Consider the following 9,547-nt stretch of genomic DNA (forward strand, 5'->3'; position numbering starts at 1 on the left):
CCTGGGGCAGGGCTGCCCCAGAGTGGAACCCTTCAGGCCCAGGTGACCTGCATTCTACTTTCTCCAGCCCCTCTCCTGCCCTGGCAAGAAGCAGGACTTTGTAGCAGAAAAACTCAGGTGTAGCGGGGCGGGCAGGGAAGGTGTTACCACCTAATAAAATCAGGAAGCTCTAAATAACGATGAAGTGCACACGCTGCAGGGGGCCTTACACCATCCAGGCTTTACAGCTAAATCCCAGAGAGGTTAGGCTACGTGTCCAAGTTCACACAGCAAATTAGGGCAGAGCAGGGAGGGTGCCCAGCCCTCCTGACTTTCAGTCCCAGGGTTCATTCAGCTCATCTACCCTGAGCAATTGCTGGACACCTATGAGCACATTTCACAGTCACCGCATCTCCACAAAAGCGAGAATCAGAACACCCATCCTACAGATGAAGACCTCAGGCTTTGAGAAGGGAAGGCTCTCCCAGGACCTTTCTCACCCACCTGAGGCCCCACCTTTGGACCTACTTAAGGGCTCCTGAAGGTCCCCTGAAGGCTGGGCCTCCAAGCCCAGGACTAAACTCAGAGCTGTGTGGCTCCTCCAGGAAGGACCTCCGAAGGTCCGTGTCGTCCTGAACTTCCCATCAACCTTCTCATCCCACCAGTCTCACCCAGGAGTCAGCTGCTTGTGCACACTGGTGCCTGGAAGTCCCACTGTGCACTCAACTAGCTAGACTGAGAAATGAGAACCAACACGCGCCCCCCGGCATTTGCTGTGTGCTGGGACTGACCGCAGCTCTCCCGAGTCTCACAGGATCTCTGTGAGGTCAGCTCTGCGATCGGCCTCATCTCACAGTTGGGGAATGTCATGCACACCCGTGACTGAGCTCAGCTCTGAAAACCTGTTCCTCTCTCAGTTCCCAGCCCGGGGAGAGGCACCACCGTGCTGAGCACCAGGAGTCACTCCTGACTCCTCCCACAGCCTCTCCCCCGACAGCCTGTTAAATCGACCTCCTAACTTAGCCACTAACCTGCTCTGTGAACTGAGACTAGTAACTAGTAATCTGTCAAACAGGATAACAGCCCAGGCCCGGGAAGAGTTGCAGGGACTCGCCACCACTGCCCAGCTGTGTGACCTTGGGCAGGAGAACCCACCTCGCTGGGCTGAGGTTTCCATATCTATAAAGTGGGGATGATAATATGGCTCACTGTCCAGGGTCGTGGGAAGGATTCAGTGACCCCCTTCCTCTTGTCATCCCTGAGACTTTGCTCCAGAAACTCTCCCCATACAAAGTGCTGGTTTTTCTTGAATTTTAAAAGAACCCTTCTCTGAGCACCCCTCCCTTCTCTGCTGTCCCGTTTTTCTCCAGCTGTACGGTTTTTCTCCAGCCCTTCGCTGGAACGCCCTGAAAACACACCTATTCTCGCTGTCTCCAGAGTCTCTCTCCCCTCTTCTCCCTTCAATCCACTCCCCACAGGGTCTCCCCTCCCCCTCCCAAGGAAATGAAGAAACTTCACGTTTCTAAACCTGCCCAATGCCGTCTCTCAGACCTCCCTATCTGGACCTGTCAGTAGCATCAGATGCAGCTAACACCTGCTGCTCCTTCAAACGCTGTCCTCCCCTGGTTGTGAGAAGAACCCTCCCTGCCAGTTCCCTGGCTGCCCCTTCTCAGTCCATTTTCTGCCTCTTCGCCCATCTCTCCCTCACCTCTCAGGCTGGGGGCCGTGGGCTCAATCCCTGGGCTGCTGTCCCTTTCCATCTGCCTTCCTCCCTGGCTGACTTTAAAGACCGATTCTCTGCTGCCCTCCACACTGATATCAACAACCTGGACATGCCCCCTGAGCTCCAAAGCCACACATCCACTTCCTCCTGCACAGCTCCTCCGGGCTTCTCCAGGATCTCCTGATATTTGCACATAGATCGGTTCCACCCTCAACCCTCCTCATCCCAGAGAATGGCGACTGCATTCTCCCCTGGCCCAGGCCGGAACACTGTCTGTCATCCTCAACCCTTTACCCCGTCCGTCTCTAACTCTCTCTCATCTGTCTCTAATTCTTTCTCTCTGCGTCTCTGTCTCCCTCTCTGCCTCTGTCTTTCTGACTTTGTCTCTCTGTCTCTCTCCCTCTGACTCTGTCACTCTGACTCTGCCTCTCTCTCTCTGACTCTGTCACTCTGACTCTGCCTCTCTCTTATCTCTGTCTCTCTCTCTGTCTCTGACTCTGTCTCCCTCTGTCTGACTCTCTGTCTCTGTCTCTGACTCTGTCTCTGTCTCTGACTCTCTCTGTCTCTGACTCTGTCTCTGAGTCTCTGTCTTTGTCTCTGACTCTCTGTGTCCCTGTCTCTGACTCTCTGTGTCTGTCTGTCTCTGAATCTCTGTCTCCCTCTGTCTCTCTCTGTCTCTGACTTCGACTCTCTGTCTCCCCCATCTCTGACACTCTGACTCTCTGTCTCCAACTCTCTGTCTCCCTCTGTCTCTGATTCTGTCTGACTCTCTGTCTCTGATTCTCTGTCCCTCTGTCTCTGTCTCCCTCTGTCTCTGACTCTCTATCTCCCTCTGTCTCTGACTCTCTGTCTTTGGTTCAGACACTCTGTGTCCCTCTGTCTCTGACTCTCTGTCTTTGTCTTTGACTCTCTGTCTCCCCCGTCTCTAACACTCTGTCTCTGACTCTCTGTCTCCCTCTGTCTCTGATTCTGTCTGACTCTCTGGCTCTGACTGTGTCCCTCTCTGTCTCCCTCTGTCTCTGACTCTATGTCCCTCTGTCTCCTTCTGTCTCTGTTTCTGACTCTCTGTCTCTGTCTCTGACTCTCTGTGTCTCTCTCTGTCTTACATCCCACATCACTGCATCAGTGAATCCCATGGACTCTGACCCCAAACACATCTCAGTCCCCAGAGCTGCTCACAACCCCCTGGCCTCCCCTGGGCCAGCCTCCACCATCTCACCTGCATCTTCACTCCACTGCCTCCCTGTTCTGGGGGCTTCTGCCCGTGCCGCCTGCAGTCTACTCTCCCCCCGGCAGCCAGAGGGGCCCCGTCCCAGGAGAGTCAGGCCCGTCCCTCTGCTCAGGCCCAGCAGCGGCTCCTGTGTCACTCGGAGAAGCCCAGTCCTCAGAGAGATCTTCTTTGAGCCTGCACACCCCTGACCATGGCTTCTCCTGCCCAGTCTCCCTCCCCTGCCAGGCTGACCCCACTGTAGCTCCTGCCAGGGGTGTTTGCCTCCTGGAAAGTTCTTCCCCTAGCAGCAACAGCAGAAACGTCCTACCTTCTTTCAGGGCCTGGAGTAGGAGTCTCCTTCTGGGGAGGCCCAGCCCGTGCCCTGTCTACCATCCTGACCACTGCCTGGCCCTTCCCCACCTGTCCCCTTCTCTCTTCTGTGCTGTCCTCACACACCACCTATTTCATCTGTTTACCATGTTTGTCATGGGTTCTCCCAGGAGGGCAGGGCTTTGGGCCTGTGTTCACGCCGCCTTGCCCGGGCCTAGAATAGGGCCTGGCCTGCAGCCGGGAGCCAGGCTGCTCGCTCTTGGTGAAAGAGTGCCCAGGAGGGGCACAGTGAGGGCATGCAGGGTGAGGGCTCGCAGGGCCTGGGCGCGGCTATGGCAACGCAGCCTATGCCTGCCAGTCCCTTGGCGGGGCCTGTGGCCTCCCTGCCTTCACTGCTGTCCACGGCTCTCACTGGCCCTGCCTTCCTCCGGCCTGTGGCCCCACTCAGACCCACCCCATTCCCCACAATGGATGCCAGAAAGGCCTTTAAAAACCTGGATCTAATTATGTCACCCCCTCCCCTGAGCCCTGCAGTGGCTGCCGGTGGCCCTCGGGATCATGTCCAGAGTCCCTGCGTGGCGTGAAGGCCCCTGGAGACCCGGCCTCAGCCCCCTCCCCTGTCTCTTCCTCCCCTGCAGATCTGCCCCCATCTCCCTGGAGGTGGCCTGTTCTCCACGCCACCCTCACAGGCTGCCTGGCGGACTCTCCTCACAGCACTGTGCTTCCCGGGGCCCACTTGTACAGGCCCCATGCGAGAAGGACCTCGGGCCGTGTATAATCCTCCAAGGGCCCACAGGAACAGCAGTGACAACTGTGTTATGAAGCACCTACTGTGTGCTGGGGACAAGAATGGAACAAGAAGTCATGCTTTGCCCTCACCCCTGGAGGGCAGCTTCCAGCCAGGGAGGCAAATACCTCCTCCCCAGACCCCTTCCACAGATCCCCAAACTCTGCCTCTCTCCTTCAGCTCCCTGCTCAGATGTCACCAGCTCTGTGCGGCCTCCCTGCCACCAAGTCTAAAATTGCCATAGTCCCCTCAGTTCCTCACCCCTCTCCCTGCTTTCTTTGTCTGTCTCATCCATGAGGATGTGCCCTCTGGGAAGGGCAGGCAGGAGCTGGCTATTCTGTTCCTTGCCCTGTCCCCGGCACCGAGGACAGTGCCAGGCATGGAGGAAATAATTGCTGAATGAAGAAATAAAATCGACATTCTATGAGACATAAAGCACAGTTCAGACACATGGAGTGAGGGGTGGTTCCATTCTGACTGCGGTGATCCCGGTGGTCTCTCTGAGTAGGTGGCATTGAGCTGAGACCCAGTGATGTGAAGGACTGAGCGTGTGTGGAGGAAGAGTATTCCAGGTGGAGGAAGCAGTAAATGGCAAAGGCCCCGAGACAGGGCTGAGCTCTGTGTGTAAGTGAGGCCAGAGTTGAGTGAACCAGGGGAGAGCGGGGTGGGTGGGGCTGAGCTAGGGAGAAGTTTTCCTAAGCCCTTTCCCAGGAGAGTAAACTGAGGCTCGGGGAAGCTAAGTGCTAAGTCCAAGGCCACAAAACAAGGAGAGGCAGAAACAGGCTAGACCTGGGTCTGCTGGTCTGAGGGGCCCTCTCTGTGCACCCTGGGACTCAGCCACGCTCTACTTATTAATAGCTAACCCAGGTGGGGCCCCGCTGGGTCAGGAGCCCCAGGTTTAGGCTCAGCCCAGTGACCTCCAGGGCAAAGCCCAGTGAGTGAGCCCATGAGTGGGGCCGGCTGGGGAACAACTGGAGCCCTGGTCTCCCTAGAGCTGGGCCATCGGCATCTGGGGGAAGCCCGATTTGCTGGGGTCGGGGCTGACCGGCTGGGCCATTACCCACCGGGGGCCTAGAGCCCAAAGGGAAGTTGGGCCAGGTTGCCCCTGCTAGAACCTTCCCAGAGTCCAGAGCAGGTGGCCGTGATGCCCTGCCCTCTGCGGCTGGGACTCCAGCTACTCCTGTCCCCTCCCCGGCTCACTGCCTGTGGGTCACTCCCGCTGCTCCCAGATGGCCATGCTCATTCCCTCCCTCCACAGGCCTTTTGCCCTGGCTGGTGCCTCTGCCAGGGACTCTTCCCCTAATCCTTGTGCAGCTGGCTCCCGCTCCTACTCGCGCCCCAGCTCAAGGGTCACCTCCTCAGAGGCCCCCCGACCACCTGTCTCAAGCAGCCCTGCTCCCATCCCCCTCACTCTCCATCTGAGGGCCCTTTAAGGTCTTTCATGGTATTTAACAAAAATATCAGGCATCACATGTATTGTGGGCCTGTCTATTGTCAATGCCCTGTCCCTTCACTGGGGTGTAAGCGCCCCATGGATCTTGTTCCCTGAAGTCTCCTCAGGGCCTAGCACAGGGCCTGACACTCAGTAGATGATTAATAAATATTTGTGGAATGAGAACATGAGCGTCTACCCCGCTTATTGTATAAAAGCAGCAGTTGAGGTTCAGAGAGGGTAAGTCACTTGCCCAAGGTCACACAACAAACCAGAGGCAGAACCACAGCAGGAGCCTGGCTCAGCTCACTTGACTCTGTGTCCAGTGCTCTTCAGCCTACACCATAACTAGCACTCAGAGTTCAACCAGCCTCACCCCAGCCTTTCAAATACAACCTTTATCCCTCATCCCCATCTTTCGGTCCTGGGAAGAAAGAAAATGTAAGTAGAAGAGGTGGAAGGGGGCAAACAAGGGAGACTAAGTATCACAGGTGAACGGGTGCTCAGGATTCCTGTAGTCCCATGTAACAGATTCCAGCAAGGTTGGGTGCCTGGCCTGGGGCCTCTGGGCCCATGGTCCAGTGTCATCCTTGCCTGCTTGAGCTGGAAAGGGTTAAATTTTGTGCTTGGCTCCTGCCTTGCTGTGGACCGTGGCTGGGACAGAACATCTGTCTGTTGCTATGGTTGCCATACACTTGAAGGGGATGGCTGGATAATTATGGCAAACGCCGCCGAGCGAGTGAGCGGGTGCCCGGAAGTGGCTCGGGACCCTTGCCCGCCCAGTGCAGTGGCAGGCTGTGGGCCCCTTACCCACTGGCTCACTGTGGAGCCCCTGGCCCTGGACTTGAGTTCCTGAGCTAGCAGAGGAGTCAGCTGGGGCCACTTTGGCCTTTGCCTCATGAGTGAGCCTGGCTACAGATCCCCCCGAGAATCCTGGAGCACGGCAGACACCAGCAGCATTGGGCACCGGAGGCTGTGGGCTGTAGGCCTGCTGGCACAGGTGGGGGGCTCAGATAATGCCCTGGTGCCACTGTGTCCTCCCCCAGGGGAGAAGCCCTGTCATCTGTCCCTGCCATGAATGCCCCAGAGCCCAGGAGGCAGCAGGTGGAGACCGACTGCCCACGTCCTGCCCTCTCGGCTCTGCCTGCTCGCAGGGATGCTTCAGCTTCCTCGTCTGCTCATGGAGGATGAGAGGGCCTCCCTGGCAGAGCTGAAGGAGGTCTGTCTGGATAGGGCCTGGGGAAGAGGTGGCTCTGGGACAGGAAATGGTTGCCCCAACCTTGCTCAGCAGGGGGTGGGGAACCTTAAGGTGCCGTGGATTTAGACTGTGGTCCCGTGGAAAGGCTGGAGATTGCTTGGCACAGTAACCAGCTACATGATTTGTGCTTGGATCCAACCCTTGCCCAGCCAAGCTGCGGGCAGGCAGAGGGGCTTGCACCCGGGAGGGCCAGCCCTTCCACCCCACCTCCTCCAGCCTCGCCACGGTAGGCAGCTGAGCTTCCTGAAGGCTCAGTACAGACTCGCAAGCTGGCAGACCCCAGAGGCCCGAGAGATGCCGGCTTCCAACTCCTTCTGTAACCACCAGTGAGACAGAGGCCGGGCACCCTCCCCAAGGTCACCCTCACAGGTTCCTGGCTCTTCCCCATGCTGCTGCCCCCTCTCCTGGCAACTTCCCTCCTCCCATCTGCCTCCCTCACATAACAATTGCAGTCATAATAACTGACACCATGCTGGGCACTGAGCTGTGTGCACACGGCTTACTCCTTTAACAACCTGCAGGAAGGGTGCCATTTTTAATGCTGTTTTCACAGGGAGATTATTGAGGCATGCAGCAGTAAAGAGAGCTTCCCAAGTTCTCCTGGCTGGGAAGTAGTACAGCCCAGAAGCTCCAAACAGGGCCACTCTGGACACTGACTCCTTTTCTTTCCCCCTCCCACTAAAGATGACCTCCTTGAGAGCCAAGATGGTCTTATTCTTCTGTTTCTCCAGCTCTGTTCACAGAGGAGGCATGGATGCACGTTTAACTTTCCATGCATGCATTCATTCAATATGCACTAAGCACAGGCGCCGGGCCCTGTGCTGAGTGAATCAGTGAACCCTCTTCCCCACATTGGGCTATCCAGAGGCTCAAAAGACATTTGCCCCAGGGCACAGAGATTCAAACGAAGGATGAAGTTACTCTGGCAGCCATTACCTCCCAGCACTCTCCCATTGGCCTGAAAGTGGCAGGGCAGTGACCACACCCTCATGTTACAGCGGAAGAAATGAAAGCTCAGAGATATGAGGAGCCCTGTCGAAGGTCATACAGCTATGTCTCAGGTGGGGCAGCCTCTGGAATCCAGGAATTCTGCACCCCATAGAGCTCGGTCAGCAGAGAAGACTGCCTGCCCAGGCATGGGGATGGCTTTGTTCTTGATGGAATCCCAGTTTGCCTGGGACCATCACAGTTTATACCCCTCAGTCTCAGGCAAGCTGGACAGCTGGTCATCCTAACTAAGGACCTCCCAAGTGCCACAATCCCAGGCTTTGGGGTCCAGCTACCTGGTCTGGGATCCAATTTCCCTCCCTTCCAAAGACTAGGATCTTGGATAAGGGAGGGCTCCTCTGAGCCCCTGGTCCTCCCTGCCCCACCCAAGGACCTGTGGGCCCCGCCTCAGGCTGCCTTAACAAGTTGAAGTCAGTAGGCCTATGCCAGAGGAGCCACCAGGCCTGCCCAGTTCCTTAGGGAATGTTGGCTGAGCAAGGAGGCCCAAGGCCTCCTTAAAGAGACAGGCACAGGCTATAGCCAAGCTCCACATATTTAACAGGCAGCTCCTGTGAGCCATGAATCAGCATCCCAGGGCCCTTTGGGCAACACAGAAGCATTTTCCCAGCCAGGTCTCTCTTGCAGCTATTGGGGTGAGGGTGGGGGTGGGACAAGGAGGCCTGTGAGAAGGGGCCTGGGCACAGGAAGGCTGCTCCTCTGCCAGCTGCAGGGCTTCCTTGGGGATCTATAGGTGCCAGGCACAGTTACCAAGACACATGGAGAAAGGGCTGCAGTGGGAGGCATGAGGCCTCTCTGGTTCCAGGCCTGATCCTCCTGCTGCCTAGTCATGTAATCTCAGATGGGCCCCTGAGCTTCCCCAGGCCTTACTGTCCCTGGAACAATGGCATCTGGCCTCTGCAACTGCTAAGCCCCCTTCTAACCTTGCTAAGATCCACTGACTGAAACCAGTCTTCCAGATTCCCAGTGTTAGCTGGCTGAATCCTAGGCCTTCTGGTCCCTGGGTCTCAACACTCAGCCTGATAGAGTAGATGCTGAGGAATGCACAGTAGAAAGATGGCTGGATGGATGAATGGGAGGGTGGATGGGAGGATGGATGGATAGATGAATGGATGGGTGGGTGGATGAATCAATGGATGGATGGATGAATGAATAAATGGATGGATAGATGCATGCATGGATGGATGGATGGATGGATGGGAGGATGGGTGGATGGATGGATGGATGGATGGATGGTGGATGGATGAGAGGCTGGCTGGATGGATGGGTGGATGAATGAATGAATGGATGGACAGGAGGGTGGGTGGATGGATGGATGAATGGATAGATGGATGGATAGATGGATGGATGGGAGGCTGGATGAATGGATAGATGGATGGATAGATGGATGGATGGGAGGCTGGATGAATGGATGGATGGATAGATGGATGGATGGACAGATGGGAGTCTGGATGGATGAATGGGTGGATAGATGAAAGGATGGGAAGCTGGATGGATGAATGGCTGGCTGGATGAATGGACAAATGCATGGATGGATGAGAGGCTGACTGGCTGGCCATTTGGCTGGATGGATAGGAGGGTGCAGAGGAGGCTGGCTGGATGAATGGATAGGAGGCTGGGATGGATAGGTGGGTGGACGGATGGATGGATGAATGGATGAATGAATGAATGAATGAATGAGTGAATGAATGAATAAATAAATGGATGGATGGACGGACAGGAGGCTGGCTGATGAATGGATGGGAGGATGGATGGATGGCTGGATGGATGAATGGGCAGATGGGTGGATGGGCAGATGGATGGATGAATGGATGGATGGACGG

The sequence above is a fragment of the Gorilla gorilla genome, chromosome 21 (genome assembly GCF_029281585.2).
Source record: "Gorilla gorilla gorilla isolate KB3781 chromosome 21, NHGRI_mGorGor1-v2.1_pri, whole genome shotgun sequence".
Classification (NCBI taxonomy): Eukaryota; Metazoa; Chordata; class Mammalia; order Primates; family Hominidae; genus Gorilla; species Gorilla gorilla.